At 45.0% G+C, this 20929-nt stretch overlaps 1 long non-coding RNA gene across 1 annotated transcript in view; it reads right to left on the bottom strand.

The window, feature by feature from the left end:
- Nucleotides 1-18975, bottom strand: part of LOC147307670 (uncharacterized) — a 29752-nt gene extending 10777 nt beyond the window's left edge. Inside the window, exons 1-2 of the long non-coding RNA XR_015125954.1 lie at nucleotides 18895-18975; nucleotides 18390-18800 (exon numbers count right to left, since the gene is read on the bottom strand). This is a non-coding gene — a long non-coding RNA (uncharacterized LOC147307670). The remainder of the gene's footprint in view (nucleotides 1-18389; nucleotides 18801-18894) is intronic.
- Between the last annotated feature and the right edge of the window lie 1954 nt (nucleotides 18976-20929).

The following is a 20929-nucleotide window of genomic DNA, read 5'->3' as shown; positions in this document are numbered from 1 at the left end:
AACTGCTCAAAGAAGTTCTGCCATTAATTAATTCTTCGATCTTAAATATGATCAACCTATCGCTAATAATCAGCTATGTACCACAGGCCTTCAAGCTGGCTGTAGTTAAACCTTTACTCAAAAAGCCATCTCTAGACCCAGCAGTCTTAGCTAATTATAGGCCAATCTCCAACCTTCCTTTCATATCAAAAATCCTTGAAAGAGTAGTTGTTCAAGCGTCAGGACTTCTGACCTGTTCATTATTATCAGGAAGTCCTAAAAACTCGCTGAAAATTCTTCAGTTAATCCAAAATGCTGCAGCAAGAGTCCTGACAGGGACTAGAAAGAGAGTGCAGATTTCTCCTGTTTTGGCTTCCTGTTAAATCCAGAATTGAATTCAAAATCCTGCTCCTCACATACAAGGTCTTAAATAATCAGGCCCCATCTTATCTTAATGACCTTGTAGTACCATATCACCCTATTAGAGCACTTCGCTCTCGCTCTGCAGGCCTACTTGTTGTTCCTAGAGTTTTTAAAAGTAGAATGGGAGGCAGAGCCTTCAGTTTTCAGGCCCCTCTTCTGTGGAACCAGTTTCCAGTTTGGATTCAGGAGACAGACACTATCTCTACTTTTAAGATTAGGCTTAAAACTTTCCTTTTTGCTAAAGCATATAGTTAGGGCTGGACCAGGTGACCCTGAATCCTCCCTTAGTTATGCTGCTATAGACGTAGGCTGCCGGGGGATTCCCATGATGCATTGAGTTTTTCCTTTCCAGTCACCTTTCTCACTCACTATGTGTTAACAGACCTCTCTGCATTGAATCATATCTCTTATTAACCTCTGTCTCTCTTCCACAGCATGTCTTTATCCTGTCTTCCTTCTCTCACCCCAACTGGTCGCAGCAGATGGCCCCGCCCCTCCCTGAGCCTGGTTCTGCTGGCAGTTTCTTCCTGTTGAAAGGGAGTTTTTCCTTCCCACTGTCGCCAAAGTGCTTGCTCATAGGGGGTCATATGATTGTTGGGCTTCTCTCTGTACCTATGAAGCGCCTTGAGGCGACTTTTGTTGTGATTTGGCGCTATATAAATAAAATTGAATTGAATTGAATGAACAGCTGATTGGATCGGCAAAGCGTGTTTCTGGAATATTATGTTTCTGTTGCTGCAAGTTCTTTGTATGCAAGGCCATATGTGGAAGGAAACCATGACCTAGGGCAAACTAATGGCATAAGGAATATATCCACTGAGAGACAGACCAGGTATAAATCTGCTTTAAACCTGGTCATTTTAACATGGGAGTCTATGGGGATTGGCTCACTTTTGGAGCCTCAAGTGGACTTTAGAGGAACTGCATCTTGCAGACCATCTTTAAACAGTCCTTTGTCCAATTTACTGGCTATCCTAACTAACTAAAGACATTCTCACTATTTCCCCTCTTTGATTGCTCCCATTTGAGCAACACCTTCCTCTATATGCGCAGAAGACCTGCATGTCCATAAACCAGTGGTCCTTAACCTTGTTGGAGGAACCGAACCCCACCAGTTTCATATGCGCATTCACTGAAAGCCTCTTTAGTGAAAAATAAAATGTGATTTTTTTCAAATTCAAGACATAGGTATGTTTTTTACTGGTGCACAAAATGAGCCATGCATGTCACGGCGGAGGCTCTGCCGAACCCCTGAGACTGACTCACCGAACCCCTAGGGTTCGATCGAACCCAGGTTAAGAACCACTGCCATAAACTTACACTTTACCTGCAGCCTGGCAGCTTCATCTGCAGCAGCCTTGTCTCTCCGACCTGGAAACCTTTAGAATTTAACAGTGAAACCAGTGCAGATGTGCCACACACACACACACACACACACACACACACACACACACACACACACACACACACACACACACACACACACACACACACACTAATGGTTCCTCTAATGGCCACACTGACTCTCAGCTGGCTAAAAAAAGTGTTTGCGAGATGTAATGTCTGCCAAGGTTCATTCTTACTTCATTTAACTTTGAAAAGCACAAAACTTTGTGATTCATGCTGTTTTTTCCCAGGGGGGGTCCTAACTGCGTGCACCCCAGAGGCTGTGAAGGCATTAAGGAGCTTTGACGCTTGACTCAACACCCAACAACGACCCCCTCGGCTCCTCCTATGAGCCATTGATCGTGCAATCAATGATACATTCTTCTTGCAGTGACCCGAGCTCATGAGGGATGCTCATATACATCATCGTGCACAATAACAACTCATTACAGGAGCATTTGACACTCACCACTGGGCTGCGAAGACACCCAGGGGAGGCCTGGAGGCTGGGGCGAATGATTGATACGCCGTCAATAATGGAGAGCAAACATGGGCCGATGACGCCGGTGGCCGGCGTAGGTCGAGCGCTTGTCCTCCTGTGACCTGGAGGCTGTTTCATATGTCAGTTCTTAAAATTAGAGATGCCCAAACGATTCCTTTACACAACGCTCATCTCATATATGCAACTTGGGTTCCAAGAATGGCTCCCGTAACTTACGAGGACTATATCCTCCGTGTCTAATGTATAAATGAAATGTTGATGAGGTGCATCCAGCTACAACACGCCAATGTCGGAGAACAATCCCGGCCCATTCTCTTCATTTAACCGTCACACTCAGAGGGAATCAGCCGCTCTCAGAGGTTGTACAAAGCTCTCCGTCACGGATGTTGCCAGTGACCTTGTTATTAAAGTGGTGAAATTAATGTGTTGAGAGGAACAAGATTCTTGATTGGCATGCATATGATGAATGGTAATTCACTGAAGCAACTCTCCAGAGTCACTGATTGTTCATGAGTTCAGCAGCTGTTTTTAAGAGACCGAGCACAGAGGAGGCAAAACTACACATTTTATATTTTTTTAATATTTCACTGTTGCTGTGCAGATCTGCTCCAACCAAACTGTCCATAAAAATACATTTACTGTCAGAGGAACATGTGCTGTAAATAAATGATGGTTTCTGGCGTAAACGCCCCAAATTTGAGTCACTGAGCTCCACCTCGCTGTTGGTGCCTTTTTAATAAGAGTATATGGGAAACATCAGGACTTAGGTGGTACAGACCATCCACTACCTTTATGCTGCATATTTTATTAGTCTGTCACTAACTAGCAGATCTTTCCTTTGCACTGCAGCTGTATGGATGCAAGTTTCAAAATGCAGTCCAGCACACTGCTATGTACTGGAACATAACATGACGATGACTATCTGGGTCAAGCACATGACTACAGACGCCCTGTAAAGACTAATAAAATATTAGTTTCACTCACTAAAATGTAGTAAAACGATCGAGCCGGAACACATCTATCGGTCACATAATTCCATTAAAAAACACGCTCTGAACTGCACAAACTCAGTGGAAATGTTCAGTTCAGTGACTCCAGTTAGCTAAACTGAGGCCACGCCCCTAACTCCAGTAAACAAAATCACTAAGTGTACAGTTAGAAGGAGGAATCTATTCATAGAGACGCAAACCAGGCTGTCAAAAAATGTCGGCGAAACTGTCAGTCATTTCACTGAATACCTGGAAGGCAAACCAGCCAGCACTGGACACACACACACGTACATGTATATATTAGTACCATCTGGAGAATCCCTCCCTTAAACTGCTGCCAGGGTAAAATGGGTTAATAATGCTGCCACGTGACAGATGGAAGAAAAGAAATCCTTCACTGTTAAGATAATTGGCTAATGTTAGTGAGATAGCTCCTGTTGATCCATCAGTCATCGGTTTCAGGGTCACTTTAGTGACAAGATAATAATAATATGGACACGAAGAAGATCTAAAAACTGCTCCCAGTGTCAGTTTAATGGCCAACTATGGACAGCCTCACTGCAGTGGAGGTATAGACGTCAATACAGATGCCACATTAGACCTCCTACGTGTGTGTGTGTGAGGAGAAACTATAGAAATTGTAACTCAATTTCCAACAGATTTTCAAATGACTTGGTTCATTTTAAATGCTAGAATTATATTTATGATACTTTAAAATGAATCCTCTTCATTTTTTTATATTAAAAGTTTAAACCTGAAGCACTGAAAAACTTGCCAACTTGCCAAAACTTTTGCTCCTGACTCGTGTTTAATATTGAGTTTGTCTTTTGATTGTATTAGCTATCCTTCAGAGACAATTTTTTCCCTCTGGTTGGTGTCCCCTCCTGTGTCTCATCACCAGTCATTCAGATTGTGTACATGTCTGTTCCCTGGTTAGTTCCCTGGTTAGTTCCCTGTTTAGTTCCTTGTGTTTTCCTGTTTTGCTGCCAGTTTTTGCTCCACGTGTTCAATTTTAGACTTTGTGTTTTCAGCCAATAAAGTCAGCTAAATTAAACTGCTGGCAGTAAAGTCAGTGTGTGAGGCAGCTACAGTCAAGTGTAAGTTTGAGTCAAGCATGGCCTCTGCTGCTGTAACAGCCCAACCGTGACAGGATGTCTGATGGTCTGCTGTGAGGCAGAGTCATCTGTATCTTACAGTGACTGGGAAAATTCACATGAATGCCCACCTGAATGAGACTAGTTAGAAAAGGTATTCATTAACACAAAGGTGAAGTGGGACATTCACAGCATGTACGTCTGCTTTCCTGCTGCGGCGTGGCGTAATGGGCTGCCGTGCACGGGCGCAGTGTGTTGGCGTTCAGCCTGCAGTGACTGTACAAGTCTCCTGAGGTTAAATCTCAGGGAACAGCTGAATGGATCTGCAGGATAAGTATACTTTCTCCTTTGATCAAACCCACCAGCACTCTTAATGAGGCGGCGATGGCGGCACAGTCTGATGTCTCCCATGGATACGAGTGGCTCTGAATCAGCAAAATGAAAAAGTCTGTCACAGTGGGAGTGGGGTGGGCTTAGAAAATCCTCCCTCTGGCCCTCCCACACAGCTGAATTGAATCGCAGCGAACAAAGTGAGACATCTCGAAGAGTTTGGGGAGGAAGCTGAATGTGCCGAAATTAATGGGACAAAATAGATGACCTTCATAAATTTTCCTACGATGACCGAGTCTGAGCTGCAGCTTTCTGTAATCTGCACACATAAAAATAATGAGAAATAAGAGACACATACATCATTCAGGCAGACAGTTATCTGTGAAACGCAGAGGGAGCTGAGGCTGTTTCGCAGCATTCACAATGCAACCTGTAATCAGCAGCAGAAGGTGTTTGAATCAAAAGCACAAAACTGATGCTGCAAAGGGAAAGTGTCCCGTCGTGTTCTCTTAGACTGGAAGCTCACGTCAGAGCAGGAAGGCACGGTGCGGTGTTTGTCTGGAGCACTCAGGCTTTAAACAGCCGTTATTCACTTTGTGCCTGCAACACATAATTCAGAGCCGCTGTTTGGAGGTTTGAACTGGACTCCCGAGCTGGTGACACCTGTCAGTCATTTTCCCCACCATCCTGACCAGTGCAGCATAACGTCCAGAGCAGAGCGTTTATGCATTTTTATGAAGTGTGTGTGTGTACATGTTTAGGCTTCTTTGTGAGGACAGAAAATTGGCATGCTAATTGTGGGGACCAGCAGTCACTTATGGGGACCAAATGCCCGTCCCCACGCACAAACACAGTTTGTTTTCAAACTCCACTGCGGTTTCTTTCACACCTCAAACATTTAGTAAACAAATAAGCAAATACAAGTAAACTGCAATAAATTACAGGTAGTAATAAAATAATCTCCAAATTCTTTTACGCTGCATCCACACCTACACGAGTATTTTTGAAAACACAGCGGTTTCTGTGCGTTTGGACCTTTCTTCCACACATAAACGGCGTTTCGAATCACCAAAAACTGAGATTTTTAAAACTCCTTTTTTGCGTTTACGTGTGGACGAGGAATACAAAGTTTGTTGCGCAATGTGCCTCTTTTCACGTCACGCTGTGGCCACGTTATTGTTTACATGAGATGAATTGCAGAATGGCAGATAGAGATGAAATACTGTTAATCTGACTGTCTGCAGGTTTTACACGCAGTTACTGTCCCTCCATTTACAAAGGCAGAGGCGTCACAGTGTGATTATTTTACTGTAGTTGTTTCTTTCCTGTGTAATAATATTCAACATTGCTGTCAATACATTTTTCAAAAAATGCCTCTCTGTGCAAAATGGGTTCAAAAACATAAACAGCTGTGGGATCCTGTTTGTCTGTGATTTGAACTGGGGGAACAAATCGAGGCAGGAGATGATGGGCGAACATTTGTCATACTTCAACACTGGAAGGCTGCATCACGAGTTGTGAACAGACTATATAAAAGATGGACGTTGTACAGATTTACTTTTGGATTCTGAAGATCCAACCTGTAGCCTGGTTAGTTGTTTGGAACCACAGTGGAAAGCAAACTTATGATCTAACAACAGCAATTGCATTGGGTATCTTGGAGATGATTTGTGGTGCGAGTAGCTGGACAGTGTAGTGGCACCACTGCCACCTTTGGAACGATAGATCCAGTAAGTGTCCCTGTGTTAGCCCCCTGAAGCATACCAGCTCACTCATGACCCGGATTAGCAATGTGTGTTGAGGAACTGAGACATACTGATGAGAAGTGATTTAGTGGAACAAGGTGTACATGCAGATGGTTTTATGCAATGCATGTGGGAGCTATGGATGCACAGAGAGAGGTGGAACATTGGCAAAGCAGCTCAAAGTAGCGGAGAAATGACCTCTTTCCAATGACGAACACACGTCGCTTTAGTCATCAGTGTGTTTCAGTTGCACGTTTCTAAGTATACTTGGGGGACACGTAACAAGCTGTTACTCCTCACCTCACTTTTCTTAAAGCTAATCAAGTTGTTTTTATTCTGGAAACCTCACGAGTGAAAGTGAAAATAAAGAGTTAAAGGCAGGCAAAAAACACAAAGTCCAAATCTCCTGATAAATGTCCAGCTTGTCCAGCACAATTTATAGATGTCTAAAACGGGGACATCACATAAAGTCACAGGACACCTTTTGCTTGCATCTGACAAAACACCCTTATGTGACACCCCAGGATGGGTGCAAATAGAGTGTAAACTTCAAAGTTTAAGCATTAAAGGGAAACATGTTGGTTTATGAAGATAGCAGTTTTAATGACAAAAGGCTCAGAGTCGGTTCTTCCGTGTGTTTTGGGTTATTTTAGCTTCCAGTTTTGGTTTTGCAGCTCATTTCTGGCAGGTTTCAGTGTCGTTGTTTGCAATAGCAGCAAGCAGCAGCTGTTTTCACCAAACAAGCCCAGTAAATCCACCTCAAACACCAAACTCTGAGACAATACCTCCTGCATGTTAGGACTGATGGAGCTGCTGCCAGCAAGCTTTAGACATTGCTGTTTTTCATGCTAGTAAATCAAAATTAGCACATGCTTAATGTGCTCAAATGAATTAAGAGATTACTGCCTTTTTAGGCTCATGTAAAAATATTAAATATGTCATTGGGTGGGGAAATTAAACAGCCTTCCAGCCTGGTCCCTCCACAATTTCCAAATTAAACCTGAGGAACATTCTTCCCAAAATAGAAGTACAATATGTTATGGAATAAATCTCTTCCATTTGTGGCCACAAAAACAATCAGAGAAGAGCTCAGAGCTTTGCTAATGATGGAAGGATTTGGAGGCTTTTAACAGAATTGCAGCAGCACAAGGTTATGAGGAGCTTCAGTTTGCTCCAGTGGTCTTCACAGGCCTGAAATCAGGTCAGGGCCAAACTGACAGGGAGCCAGCCGTCAGCAACCTGCACAGGAGCAGAAGTTCACAATAAAAAATGAAAATTAAGCGGAGAATAAGTCATGCACTTCAGTTTGCCTACCAGCCTGGCATTGGAGCGGATGATGCCGTCATTCACCTCCTACATCGTTCCCTCGCTCACCTGGAGACCGCTGGAAGCACTGTGAGAATCATGTTCTTTGATTTCTCCAGTGCCTTCAACACCATTCTTCCCTCGGTTCTGAAGGACAAGCTGGAGAACTCTGGAGTGGACCATCACCTCACTACCTGGATTTTGGACTACCTCACCGACCGACCACAGTATGTGAGGACTCAGGGCTGTGTGTCGGACAGGGTCGTCTGCAGTACGGGGGCCCCACAGGGAACGGTTCTGGCTCCGTTCCTCTTCACCATCTACACTGCAGACTTCTCCCACAATTCCACCCAGTGCTTCCTGCAGAAGTTCTCTGATGACTCTGCAATAGTCGGCCTCATCACTGATGGGGACGACAAGGAGTACAGAGGTCTGACCCAAGACTTTGTGGACTGGTGCCAGCTGAACTACCTCCAGATCAACGCCAGTAAAACCAAGGAGCTGTTGGTAGACTTCCGCAGGCACAAGCATTCTCCACTGCAACCACTGAACATCCAAGGTATGGACATTGAGGCTGTGGACAGCTACAGGTACCTTGGTGTTCATCTGAACAACAGACTGGACTGGACTCATAACTCAGACGCCCTCTACAGGAAAGGGCAGAGCAGGCTGTACCTGCTGCGGAGACTCAGGTCGTTTGGAGTGGAGGGCCCACTCCTGAAGACCTTCTATGACTCTGTGGTGGCTTCTGCTATCTTTTATGGTGTGGTCTGCTGGGGCGGCAGCATCTCTGCTGGGGACAGGAAGAGACTGAACAGGGTGATCCGAAGGGCCAGCTCTGTTCTAGGATGCCCTCTGGACCCAGTGGAGGTGGTGAGTGACAGGAGAACGGCGGCTAAGCTGTCATCCCTGATGGACAACGTCTCCCACCCCATGCAGCAGACTGTGACAGCACTGAGCAGCTCCTTCAGTGGGAGACTGCGGCACCCACGGTGTGGGACGGAGAGATTTCGCAGGTCTTTCCTCCCCACTGCTGTCAGACTCCACAACAAAGACTTTAACTGAACAAACACACACATCCACACATGTGCAATAACACTAAGTGCAATAATCTTTTCTGGCATCGTTGTATTTTTACTCAGTTGTATATAGCATTCGTATTCTATTTTTATCTTATTGTATATTTTTATTCTATTTTATTCTACTGTATATAGTATATTATTTTATTCTATTCTGTACAGTTGTGTACTGTATTTATTCTTATTGTATTCTAATTTTTGCGTCATAACTTTTGCACTGTCCACTTCCTGCTGTGACAAAACAAATTTCCCACGTGTGGGACTAATAAAGGTTATCTTATCTTATCTTATCTTATCTTATGCAGGAGGTCAGGATGTGCAGCAAGGAAGGAGGGGAGTTTGGCAGGGAGCAGGAGACATGCACAAGAAAACCATAAGATATAAAGGTCACTGGGGGGCAACTGGAAATGCACTGAGGTAAGTGATTAACTGGAAACAGGTGTCGCCAATTAAACACAGGCGATACTGATGACGGCGGGGCGATGCAGGGACTCTAACAAAGACAGGAAGTAGGAATTACAGCAATTAAGAGGAAGCAATTAGAAAACAAAGGGATATGGCTTTAACATAAGCATAATCCCAACCATAGTACATGAAATGTGGTACCAGACAGTGAGGTAGCAAGTTTTGGAAGCCCAATGCTGAAACAGCAGTCCCATATTGGAGGGTTGTTTTTTTTAAATGTTTTAGTAGAAAAAAACAGTTTTCTATGGTCAGTTTCTCCTTTTATAAAAGTTAGATAGCTTTGATTGGCAGCTATAGCTTCACCTCTGTCTGGAATTTTACTTTTGCAGCATCTTTAATGGAATTACCTTTAAAAATACTGCTATTGATCTCTTGTCTTACTGTTTCCTGCCAAGTAAGCGTAAAGCCGATGTTAAATGTCAAACTTCCTTAATTAGAAAGCAGTGATCCTTGAATAAACTTTTATTCTCTCTGTGGCAATAACCTGTTTAAACAGGTATCGTGACAGGTGTAGCTGTCACCTTGCAAAAGACTCAAACTAGAGTGATCGTTGGTGCTTTCAACTTGACTTTATATTTTCAGTTTTGTGCACTCTGCTCATTTCTAGCTCCATATTAACATTTCCTTTGCTCTCTCCAGTAGTTTGTGGTTTGTTCAGTTCCTTTCTCTGTGCTCGTCTTTTCTCTCTTCTCTTTCCGTCCTCCCCTCGTTCATTCATGGAAGACGACTACCCCTCCTTAAACTTTGATCTCGTCCTGTTAAAAAGAGCCCCTTCTCCACACCGTCACTAAGGACTGCCTCGTGCTGTGGGGAAGTATTTTTGTCATATACTGTTGCTCTAAAAGAAATGATCTAGTTAAGATTTTCTTATGTGTTCTCACCTCTTTCCAAGTTATATATTGAATCAACATTAAACCACGACAAAAGCTTCAATGTGTGTATAAGAAGCAGCTGGTTATGGTGACTGAAGATTCTGTCGTGCCTCAGATGTCAGGATCTGCAACCCAGCTCGTGTGGTGAGAGTAGGAGAACCCAAATGCAGACACTGAGGCATGAGTGAGGTGGAACAGAAGGTGAGACATTTATTGGAGGCCGATAACCGAAATACAAAACAAAAGTCAGGAAGAGAAATAACTAAGACTAAACTGGGAAACTAAAGACTAAACTAAACGCGCGAACCCTGGAAACTATCATCATGGAAACATGAAGAACTGGAAACACGGCGTGAACGTAACAGACGACCTGACAAAGACTGAATAACAGCTAAACACATACATACACATGAGGGTGACGAGGGAAAAGAAACACGGGGACCACAGCTGGGACGAATTAGGCACAACGAGACAGAAGACACACTCAACACGGAACGCAAGACTATCACAATAAAACAGGAAATCTGTTCTCGCTCGGACGTTAGAATGAGTTAGTGCGTTCCAGTAGTAAATTCGGAAAAGTGTGAATAACGGTGTTAATAGTGGAGCCATTCATGCATCACGACACAGCACAATTGCAGCACATTCATGGATAGAGCCTGATCAGTGGTCTGCACTTATTTAGCAAGTCACAGATACACAACAATGATGGACAGATTACTGCTGCCATCTTGAATTGTTATCTCAGAGTTGGTGGGGCTCCTCCGAGTTTCCAGCTTGGAAAACCCAGTATTCCAGACTAAAATTCCAACTGGGAACCCGAAACTTCTGGCTTAATCTGAAACTCCCATTGGCTCCCTCGACTCTCTTTAAACCAGCTTTTTTATGATTGGCTGACCCTCATGAAGCAAAGATTCAAATAGCAGGTGGGTGGAGCTTCTGTGTGTCCAAGATAATAATGTATACTTTACTGATGCCCGTGGGAAATTTCTCTCTGCATTTACATCACTTCCGGCGCCGCTCCGAGCTGGCAGCCAGTATCAGCAGCTCCGACCTGACCGAGTCGTTTTTCTCTTTCTTTGTTGTTATTGTGTTTCTTGTTCTTGTTTTTTTTTTATTGTGGACTGTACTACTCCACAATGGAGCTCAGAATTTTATGGACAATTGTGTTATTTATCACATATTTTTACGGCATCTGTGTCTGGGGAGCGCTCGGAGGTCCGACCGCCCATTGTTTACAGCAAGGATCAGCTGTTAGCCCTCAGGGCCTCCGCTGTTCTGCCTACCGCCGAGCGAGCCAACATCCGCAACGAGGTGAGGAGGAAGAGACATGGCACTCGGGCCGAGATTGGGCGTCGCAGTAAGGTTAGGAGGTACCGGCCAGCGATTCCATCTGTTATTATGGGGAACGTGAGATCGCTCCCCAAAAAAGTGGATGAACTGGCGGCTCTAACCCGACATCAGAGGAGCTACAGGGAGTGCAGCCTGATGTGCTTCACAGAGTCGTGGCTAACCACGCTAACTCCGGACTCACACATAAACATAGACGGTTTCCACCTGATCCGGGCCGACAGAACAGCGGAGAGTGGTCAGAAGAGAGGAGGGGGTCTCGCTGTGTTTGTGAACGATAGATGGTGTAACTCTGGGCATTTATCTATCAAGGAGACGCTAAGCTGTAAGGACATTGAGCTGCTAGCGGTTAGCATGAGACCGTACTATCTACCGCGAGAGTTTAACACATGATTATGATAGCTGTGTATGTCCCGCCCTCTGCTAACGCTGCAGCAGCCTGTGAGGTCCTGCACACTGTAACCAGCAGACTCCAAACACATCACCCTCAGGCCCTTTTCCTGATCTCTGGGGACTTTAATCACATTTCCCTGTCCTCCACTCTCCCCACCTTCACCCATGTTACCTGCCACACCAGAGACAATAAAACATTGGACTTATTGTATGCCAACACCAAGGAGGCATACAGCTCATCACCTCTTCCTCCCCTGGGGGGCTCAGATCACAATCTGGTTCATCTCCAGCCTGTGTATAAACCTCTGGTACACAGAGAACCAGTTGTGAAACGGACAGTAAGGAAATGGTCGGCAGAGACTGAAGAGGCCCTGAGGGACTGTTTCCGTTCTACTGTGTGGGACAACCTCTGCAGCCCCCTGGAGGATGACCTCAACAGCATCACAGACTGCATTACGGATTACATGAACTTCTGTGTGGACAACACCGTACCCATCATAAAGGTACGGTGTTTTTCTAACAACAATCCATAAATAAATCCTGAAATAAAGGCTCTCCTCAAGGAGAAGAGAGTCTTTAGATCTGGAGACAAACAGGAGCGGAGAGTTGTTCAGAAGAAGCTGAAATGGAAGATAAGGCAGGGGAAGGAAAACTACAGCAGGAAGATGGAAGAGCAGCTGCAACAGGACAACATCAGAGGGGTTTGGAACAGCCTGAAGACAATCTCAGGACAAAAACCAACCCCCCAGGCTGCAGGAGACTTGGGGTGGGTGAATGACCTAAATAAATATTTTAATAGGTTTGATCAAACACCCACCCCTCCCCCAGCATCATCCCCCCAGCTGCAAAAAGAAAGTACCACAGCTGTGGAAGACCTCCTGTGTGATAACGGTACCAAAGACCTCCCATCCCAAGGACCTCAGCAGCTACAGGCCGGTTGCCATGACATCTCATCTGATGAAGACCCTCGAGAGGTTGGTTCTAAACCATCTGCGTCCCCTGGTGAGGTCTTCATTGGATCCACTGCAGTTTGCTTACCAGCCTGGCATCGGGGTGGAGGACGCCATCATCTACCTCCTGCACCGAGCCCTGACTCACCTGGAGAAGCCTGGAAGCACTGTGAGGATCATGTTCTTTGATTTCTCCAGTGCTTTCAACACCATCCAGCCACGACTTCTGAGAGACAAGCTGGAGCTATCGGGAGAGGACCACCACATGTCCCAGTGGATACTGGACTACCTCACAGAACGCCCACAGTATGTGAGGACGCAGGGCTGTGTCTCTGACACGCTGGTCTGCAGTACGGGGGCCCCACAGGGAACTGTGCTGGCACCGTTCCTCTTCACCCTCTACACTGCAGACTTCTCCATCAACTCCCCACGCTGCCACCTACAAAAGTTCTCTGACGACTCTGCCATAGTCGCCTCATCACAGGTGAGGACGACTCAGAGTACAGACGGTGGGCTCTGGACTCTGTGGACTGGTGTCAGCAGAACCACCTGCTGATCAATGCCGGGAAAACCAAGGAGTTGGTGGTGGACTTCCGGAGACGCAGACCCACCACACTGACACCGGTGAACATCCAGGGAGTGGACATTGAGATAGTGGAATAAACTGGACTGGAGCCACAACACTGATGCTCTGTACAGGAAGGGTCAGAGCAGACTCTACCTGCTGAGGCGGCTGAGGTCATTTGGAGTCCAGGGAGCGCTTTTAAAGACCTTCCATGACTCTGTGGTGGCATCTGTCATTTTTTACAGTGTGGTTTGTTGGAGCAGCAGTTTATCGGCAGCTGAGAGGAAGAGGTTGGATAAACTCATCAGGAAGGCCAGCTCTGTTCTGGGAGGCACCCTGGACCCAGTGCAGGTGGTGGGAGACAGAAGGACTCCGGCCAAAATAACATCTCTGATGGACAGAGTCTCCCACCCCATGCATGTAAGTGTTGCTGCAGAGCTGCTTCAGTGCCAGACTGCTGCATCCTCGATGCACGAAGGAGCGTTTCCGCAGGTCCTTCCTCCCTGCAGCTGTCAGACTGTACTACCAGAACTGCTCCCAACAAACATGGATGTTTATAACAACGCTGTAACTTGGCACTATTTTATCAACCGATTCACACTATAACTAGGGTTTGCCTCTTATCTGTATTTAATTTTATTTAATTTAATAACGGTACAGTACTCTGTTTTTCTCCAGCGTGTCCTGGGTCTGCCCCGGGGCCTCCTCCCGGTGGGACATGCCTGGAACACCTCACCCAGGAGGCTGCTGCCCCCGCGACCCGGCCCCGGACAAAGCGGATGAAAATGGATGGATGGATGGATGGATGGATACTCTGTTTTTGGTAACCATTGTCCTTGATGTAAATATGTAAAAATTGTTTCTGTTCTGTGTCCTGTTTGTTTGTATATGTGTCTTTCTTACTACTGTTACACCCAAATTTCCCCATCTGGGACAATTAAAGGATTCTTCTTCTTCTTCTCTTTAACCCATTCACTCAGTGAAGCAGTGAGTGCATGAGATGACCAGCTCTGACATCATGCAGAAAAGCAGAAAAAAAACATCCACTGGCCTTGTTATGTCACATATTTAACATGAGCGTGAACTGTTGCAACAGGGTGTGTTTATGACAGAAAATAAATCATAATGGGTCCCCTTTAACAGACAGTTACACCCTTCTCATGTTCCCTGATAGTCTCTGACTTCGTTGAACCTTTGCAGCTGAAGCCAAACACTTTACAGGCAGCCATATCTTTGCTGACATTTCCTGGAGATCAGATTTATTGGCTCACATAATTAAAACAGCTGGCGTCACGTGCAGCAGTGCTACCTCCTGCTCTGTAACGACTGTCGGGCGAGTGACGGATTGGACACCGTGACGTGACACCGAGGCCCAAAACAAACACGCACGCCGTAAATCTCCACAGCATCGGGGTGACGTGGCCGATGCACATCAACGAACAGACCGAGCACAACGCAGATTTACTGCAGGGAGACAGAAATCATTTATCAGGCCCAACATTAATCTCGTTCTGCAGCATGTACACGATTTTAATGTCACTGTGCAGATAGCATGTGTTTCTTTAATCCAGATTTAATACTCGGGCCTGGTGGATACAGGCGTAGAGTAGCCAGGATAAAACTTTGCTAAAGCTTTCCTCTGTAATGAACAGATATGACCTACGTGCTTTACCCTCAGTGTGCTCGAACACATCGTTAGTGACTGCAAAAGTTATTGCAACCAGAACAGCCACCGTGTGCTAAATTAGTTTTCTGTTTTTTGCTTTTTCCTCCAGGAGAACAGGTATGAGTCTACATATGCAGGACTCAGTACACAACACAGTTAAAGGTCTTCTCTAGTGCTGTGCTGCGACGGTGGATTAGGGACACAATAAGTGGAAAAAAGATTGATTAGGTCACGGGTGTCAAACTCCAGTCCTCCAGGGTCGGTGTCCTGAAACTTTTCCATGTGTCTCTGCTGCAACACACCTGGATAAAATTAGTAGGTCATTAGCAACACTCTATAGAACTGACTGCATGCTGAGGTGGCAATTCAGCCATTTGATTCATGTTACTGAAGCTTATGAGTGAATGAACACGGTGCAATAAAAGTACTTTAGGAAGTACATTTTTCCCAAAACTTACATTTATTTAAATTTACTTGAGCAAGGTTAGGGGTTGCCACTTCACCAAGTAGTCAAGTCTTGCTCATGACCTAATTTTATTCAGGTGTGTTGCAGCAGGGACTCATTTAAAAGTTTCAGGACACCGGCCCTCGAGCACTCGAGTTCGACACGCCAGGATTAAGAAAAAAATTTAAAATGAAGGAAAGAAAAAGAAACATTTAAACTCCTTCACTTGGGACAGGAACTCGTCCCTGACCTGGAGTGGGCGCGCCACCCTTTTCTGGGTGAGGACCATGGCCTCAGATTTGGAGGCTCAAAGTACAGCCGCTGCTCCTCCATATCGAAAGGAGCCAGTTGAGGTGATTCGGGCATCTGACAAGGATGCCTCCTGGATGCAGTGTTCTGGGCATGTCCCACCGGGAGGAGGCCCGGGGCAGACCCAGGACACACTGGAGAGATTATATCTCTAGGGTGGTCCTGGGAACACCTTGGTGCTTCCCCGGCCAATGGGCCGATTTTCAGTCACATGACTGACTCACTACCTGGCGGGTGAAAACAATACTCCATCATGACAGCAAAAAGTAAAAGGATAGTCGGTAGTACTGCAGGATAAAAAGTTGGGTTTTTTCACCTGTCTCAAGCCAAGACTACCTGTATCAGCTATCAATTGAGATGAGATGAGGGGAAACTATGAATTTAAGAGACTTGTGATTTAGCTTTATTTAAATCCGTAGGCCAAAAAAGTTCTTCTTTGTTTGTGTTATAACAGTAGCAGTTGACCAGGTACAGTTTAAATGAGCCGTCATGAAAGTCAATGTGGAGAAGGAGGGATTGGTGCGATTTGGTCTCTAAGGCAGGGTTAGAAGAGTTGTGCTCACGTGTTGGTACCATACTGCCTTCTGGCAGCTGTAAATAAACACTGATTAGTGCATCTGATAGCAAAGAAGCTATCCGGCATTTTGGCTAAGTTAAAGTCGAAGGATGGCTGCACAGATTTTGCCCAGCAGGTGGGCGTGTCCCAGTAGCTATGGATAATTTCTGAATTGAATAGCTGCAATTTAACCTTTCAAGGATTAAAAAAATAAAATAAAAAAATTCATATGTGTGTCAGAGAGCCTGTCATTGGGGGGGATTTGCAGAGGACGGAAACCTCAGGATTTCAACACTAATATTTGCTTTTTTATGAACACGCCGAGTCCTTAATTATTTCCTCCAGAAGCCTTTCTTCCCTCTTTATTGCCATGCAGCCTGTCGCCTTCATCTGGCTGACAATCAGCCACCTGCTCGCTGGCTCCAGCACAGTTTGACTCCAACCAGAAGAAAATGTATGCGGACAGACTCACGCAGAGCGCTCGGATCTCTGGAAACGACAGCAGGAAAATGGCGAAGCTGCAGGAACACACATGAACACGGGGTGGGGGGGTATTTCACTCTAAAAATGTACTTGTGCTGTTGCCATGTTACTCACACTGACAGACAGAGACTGAGCTTGCGACCTCCAGGTTAAGAGACAGCGAGGTAAATGAACCTACACAATATTGACTTTCACCCAAAGAGGCTCTTATCATCTTTCTTTGGCTCTTTGGTCGATGAGGAACAAGAAAAGGATCCATCGGGGTTTTTCAGCACCTGACCAGCCATGAACATCAGCTAATCAATTCAGTGATATTCCTCTAATCTGATATCTGGAAGAAAACATCAAACAGCCGTCTTCACTTAGTTAAGGTGGCGGCTCTGAGCTTCTCGTCGCTGGATCATTGAGCTACTGGAGTTCGTGTTCCCGGATACTTCCTAGTGTTTGTTCTCGAGCTTCGCTAGCTGGTGTTCCTGACCTGTGTCTCCTTGTACATAGATTTCCTGGACCTGTCCCCGAACCCTCCTGGAGTGCCTGTTTGTCTGCGTAGAGTGTGAAAAGGCGTGAGTGGCAGAAGAGGAGTGAGAGTGTGAGCACGAAGAGTGAGGCAAGCGTGTGGATGTCCCAGATACCCCCCTGGAGCCCTGGACGCTTTGCCCCTCACCTTGTATATATTCGGCACTTTGGTTTTCTAAATAAACTGTCAAACTCTTTTTCCAAGGAGCCTGAGTCTGAGCCTGAGTCCGTTCTGTCCACCTTAACATGTTATCATTATGGCTTTATGCATTAAAACCATTGAAAGAGTAATAGCTTCTCTAAAGATACAATACGCTTAGGGGTCAAACCGAAGGAAAAGCATATAAAATATAAAAATGAGGTCAGAGGTCAAATGTCATGTGATATTTAGAACCCCCATTTGTCGGAGTCATTATCAATACAAATGAAGGCGGTAGAGTTTAAGCACAGCTTTAAAGATGAAAGACATTTTATGACAGTTTGACCTTATTTGACCTTGAAAAAGAGGTCAGAGGTTTAATGTAACGTGATCGTTAGAATCCCCGTGTCCTATATGTTGTCAATACAAACCACAGCAGTAAGTAGTAGTTTTGAAAATAGCTTCATATAGCATTGTCAATTTGACCTTTAGATCAATCTATTGACCTTGAAGGAGAGGTCAGAGGTCAAATGTGATCTTTATATCCTTAGACAATTCACACCTCAGTAAGAAACACATTTTCAAGGTTAAAGGACATTTTTGTCACTTTTTGACCAATAAATTGTAGACCTTTGTGCGGACGACTGCCAAACAGTTTATCCTGTTCACAGACACACACATGCAAACACATCAACTCCTTGGTGGAGGTTAGGGTTAACCTAAAAAAAAAAGCAAGCTTTATGCTAAGCAGTAAAGTCAGTTATTGAGCGTGGCCCTTCGCTTACTGTGCAGGTCAGTGTGTTCCTCTGCAGAAACAATGTTACCCACCGCTGTTGGAGGGTCTTTACCTTTCAGTATAATGCACCTTGAGATGACTGCTGTGGAGCTATCTCGTAGTCATTATCTTCATCTGTGCCACAGGCCTTTCTCTTTTTCTTCTCCCCCTCCTTGCTCCAGCGTTTCTCCTCCTGACCGTCCATGTCCCTGGGCGACTTGTCTAAATGTTATCGGAGTAGATGCGGGTGTACGGTGCGTTGTTGTGGCTGTGCTTGTGTGTCTTTACGGTGCAGCTGGAACAGTGATTGAGAGATCTGATAATATAAGTAACAGCTAGCTGCATCCCAGAGTAAAGATCTTAGTGCGTTCGCAGTGTGGTGAAGAAAAGTGCAGCTGCTTTCAGAAAGGCCTCGCAGGTGAACAGCTGCAGCTCCTTTGACTCACATGCTCACTTTCGCTTCCATCTCACACCGGGCTTTTGTCTGAAACCAGAGTTTGCGAATTGTCACGCAAGGTTCTTTCGAAGCCACCTCACCGGGGTAAAAGCTTCCCAACTGGATCTAATCATAGACTTACCTGTTCCACTTCTGTGCCTTCTCCCCTTTGGTTTAATTGGCAGAGTGCTGACACCCTGAACAACTGGACTCGTGACCCATCAATCAAACCAGCAGGACACAAGTAACTGGAAGAGAAGCGGAAACTAGGTCAATGCAGGAAAAGAGCTTTTAGATGCTTTGAAAGGCCGATAATGGCTGTTCGGTGTGAAGTGAACAGCAGAGAGTGCGTGCAGAGTGTCGGGTTATAAAAATCGCCTCAACGAAACAGCCTGAGAGTCTGAAAGGTGCGTGCTCTTTGCATTTTTCTTCAACATGTCCCATTGCTTGACTGAAATTGTAAGCTAGGAGGAGACGATAACACATTCTCAGTCAGTTGTAGTGAATAAACCTCGAAAGGAGACATTTACTCACTCTGCATTCAAACTGGACAGTCTGAGGCCTTTGTTATGCTGAGGAGCTCTTTGTTCTCTTATTCGTAAGGAAGGAAATCTCCACACATTAGATCCATAATATAATTACAAGGATTGTTGAATTTTTTTTCTTCTTTCTTGGCTCTTGACGGAGGCGGTCGTACTTTTCTCCCTCCCCCTCTCCCTCTCACTTATCTTTCCTGCTTGGCTTCTCATGTCTTTTGTATAATCTCATCTAACTCTAACCCTCAAAGAGTTTCTCAGTCTTGTTCTCTAAAACCTAAAAAATTATGGATTTGATCAACTGGTCCCGTAACAGAATTGACACCTTCCTGGGCTTGGGAGAGCCCGACTGTCCTGCGGAGACGTTTGCTGTCAGTTTTTCCAGCTGTAAAGGATGAAAGAGCGTTCGTGTTGTGTTGTTACCTTTAAACAAGGAAACTACTCGGTCGGATTTAGAAATAGATGCTTTGGATTCAGATAAAACCACTGACAATTATTCAGCCTCGTGTTTTCAATGAAAAACATCCTCAGAGAGAACATGAAACATGAAACGTACGACTTGTTCTAATGAAGTTTTTTTGTAAAAAAAAAAAAGAAAAAAGAAAAAGATCGATTTGTGTCCATGAACCAAAACAAACAGGTGGAATTATTATTGTTTCGGTACAATTTGGACTCGGGGCTCATACTCAACGAGGCGACAGCAGCTTTACTGTGTTCAGTGAAGGACAGGAAGCATTGGGACCTGTCAGCGAGGAGAGAGGGGGTTAAGAGGGGCAAAGGTGAGTCCAGCTTGTAATATTTGTGATCAGTTTAACGGCTTCATTTGTTTATTTCTTGAACAGATGCTCTGAAGGTGTACAAGGCTGGCAGAGAGAAATCTGAGAAAATGGGTGAGTGGTGATGGAGGGTGAGCAGGCAGGTAGATTACAGGTAATTCCCTTCCTTTGTAAGTATTGAGACTGGCTGACCGGTTAATGTAAGAGTGGATGGCGATGACTGGGAAACTCCTCAGGATAGCAGGAATCCAGGTGAACAGGTCAGCGGAACAACTAGGAGGCTGATGGAAAACTGGCAGGTAACAAACTGGGATTTCTACTTTATTACCCTAAATGATCTGACAGAGAACATCAGCACCATCCAGCCTTTAAATACCATGAGCTTGATGAGAAACATAATTCATATTATATTAATCATTTATTAGCATTAAAGAGCTGTACTGTATTTTGTAGGTGACCCATTCTTGATTTCCGTAGATAAATCCTGCATATCGACTGTAATTCACACACTAAAACCCCACTGAGGAGGAAAGAAATTGATAATTTGCCATTTTCATCTATCCAGTCTTGACTATCATCTTTCCCTGCTACATCATCGCCTATCTAAGAGGTCAACGATCACACGTCCTCTATATACAACGAGGATAGCAGCAGGCGTGCAGCAGCTCTGCAGATTGCTTCTTTTTTTCCTTTACCGCGAGCCTCTCTTTCATTTCCATCTTAAAAAATGACTGGTCTCCTGTCGGAGGACCGCCAAGCAATTTAAAAGCTAATGAGAGAAAATTAAAATGACACAGTGTTTCATTGGCAAGACATCCCTCTTTGGAGTGGCCCAATTAAAAGTAAGAAAGATAAAGAGACCCGG

This window comes from Aulonocara sp. 'chitande type north' Nkhata Bay, linkage group LG18, assembly GCF_057382095.1.
Source record: "Aulonocara sp. 'chitande type north' Nkhata Bay isolate Kocher_YH1m ecotype deep benthic linkage group LG18, A_spYH_male_GT1.1, whole genome shotgun sequence".
NCBI classification, from domain to species: domain Eukaryota; kingdom Metazoa; phylum Chordata; class Actinopteri; order Cichliformes; family Cichlidae; genus Aulonocara; species Aulonocara sp. 'chitande type north' Nkhata Bay.
Note: the sequence above shows the minus strand (reverse complement) of the source record. Positions and strands in the feature narration are given on the sequence as shown.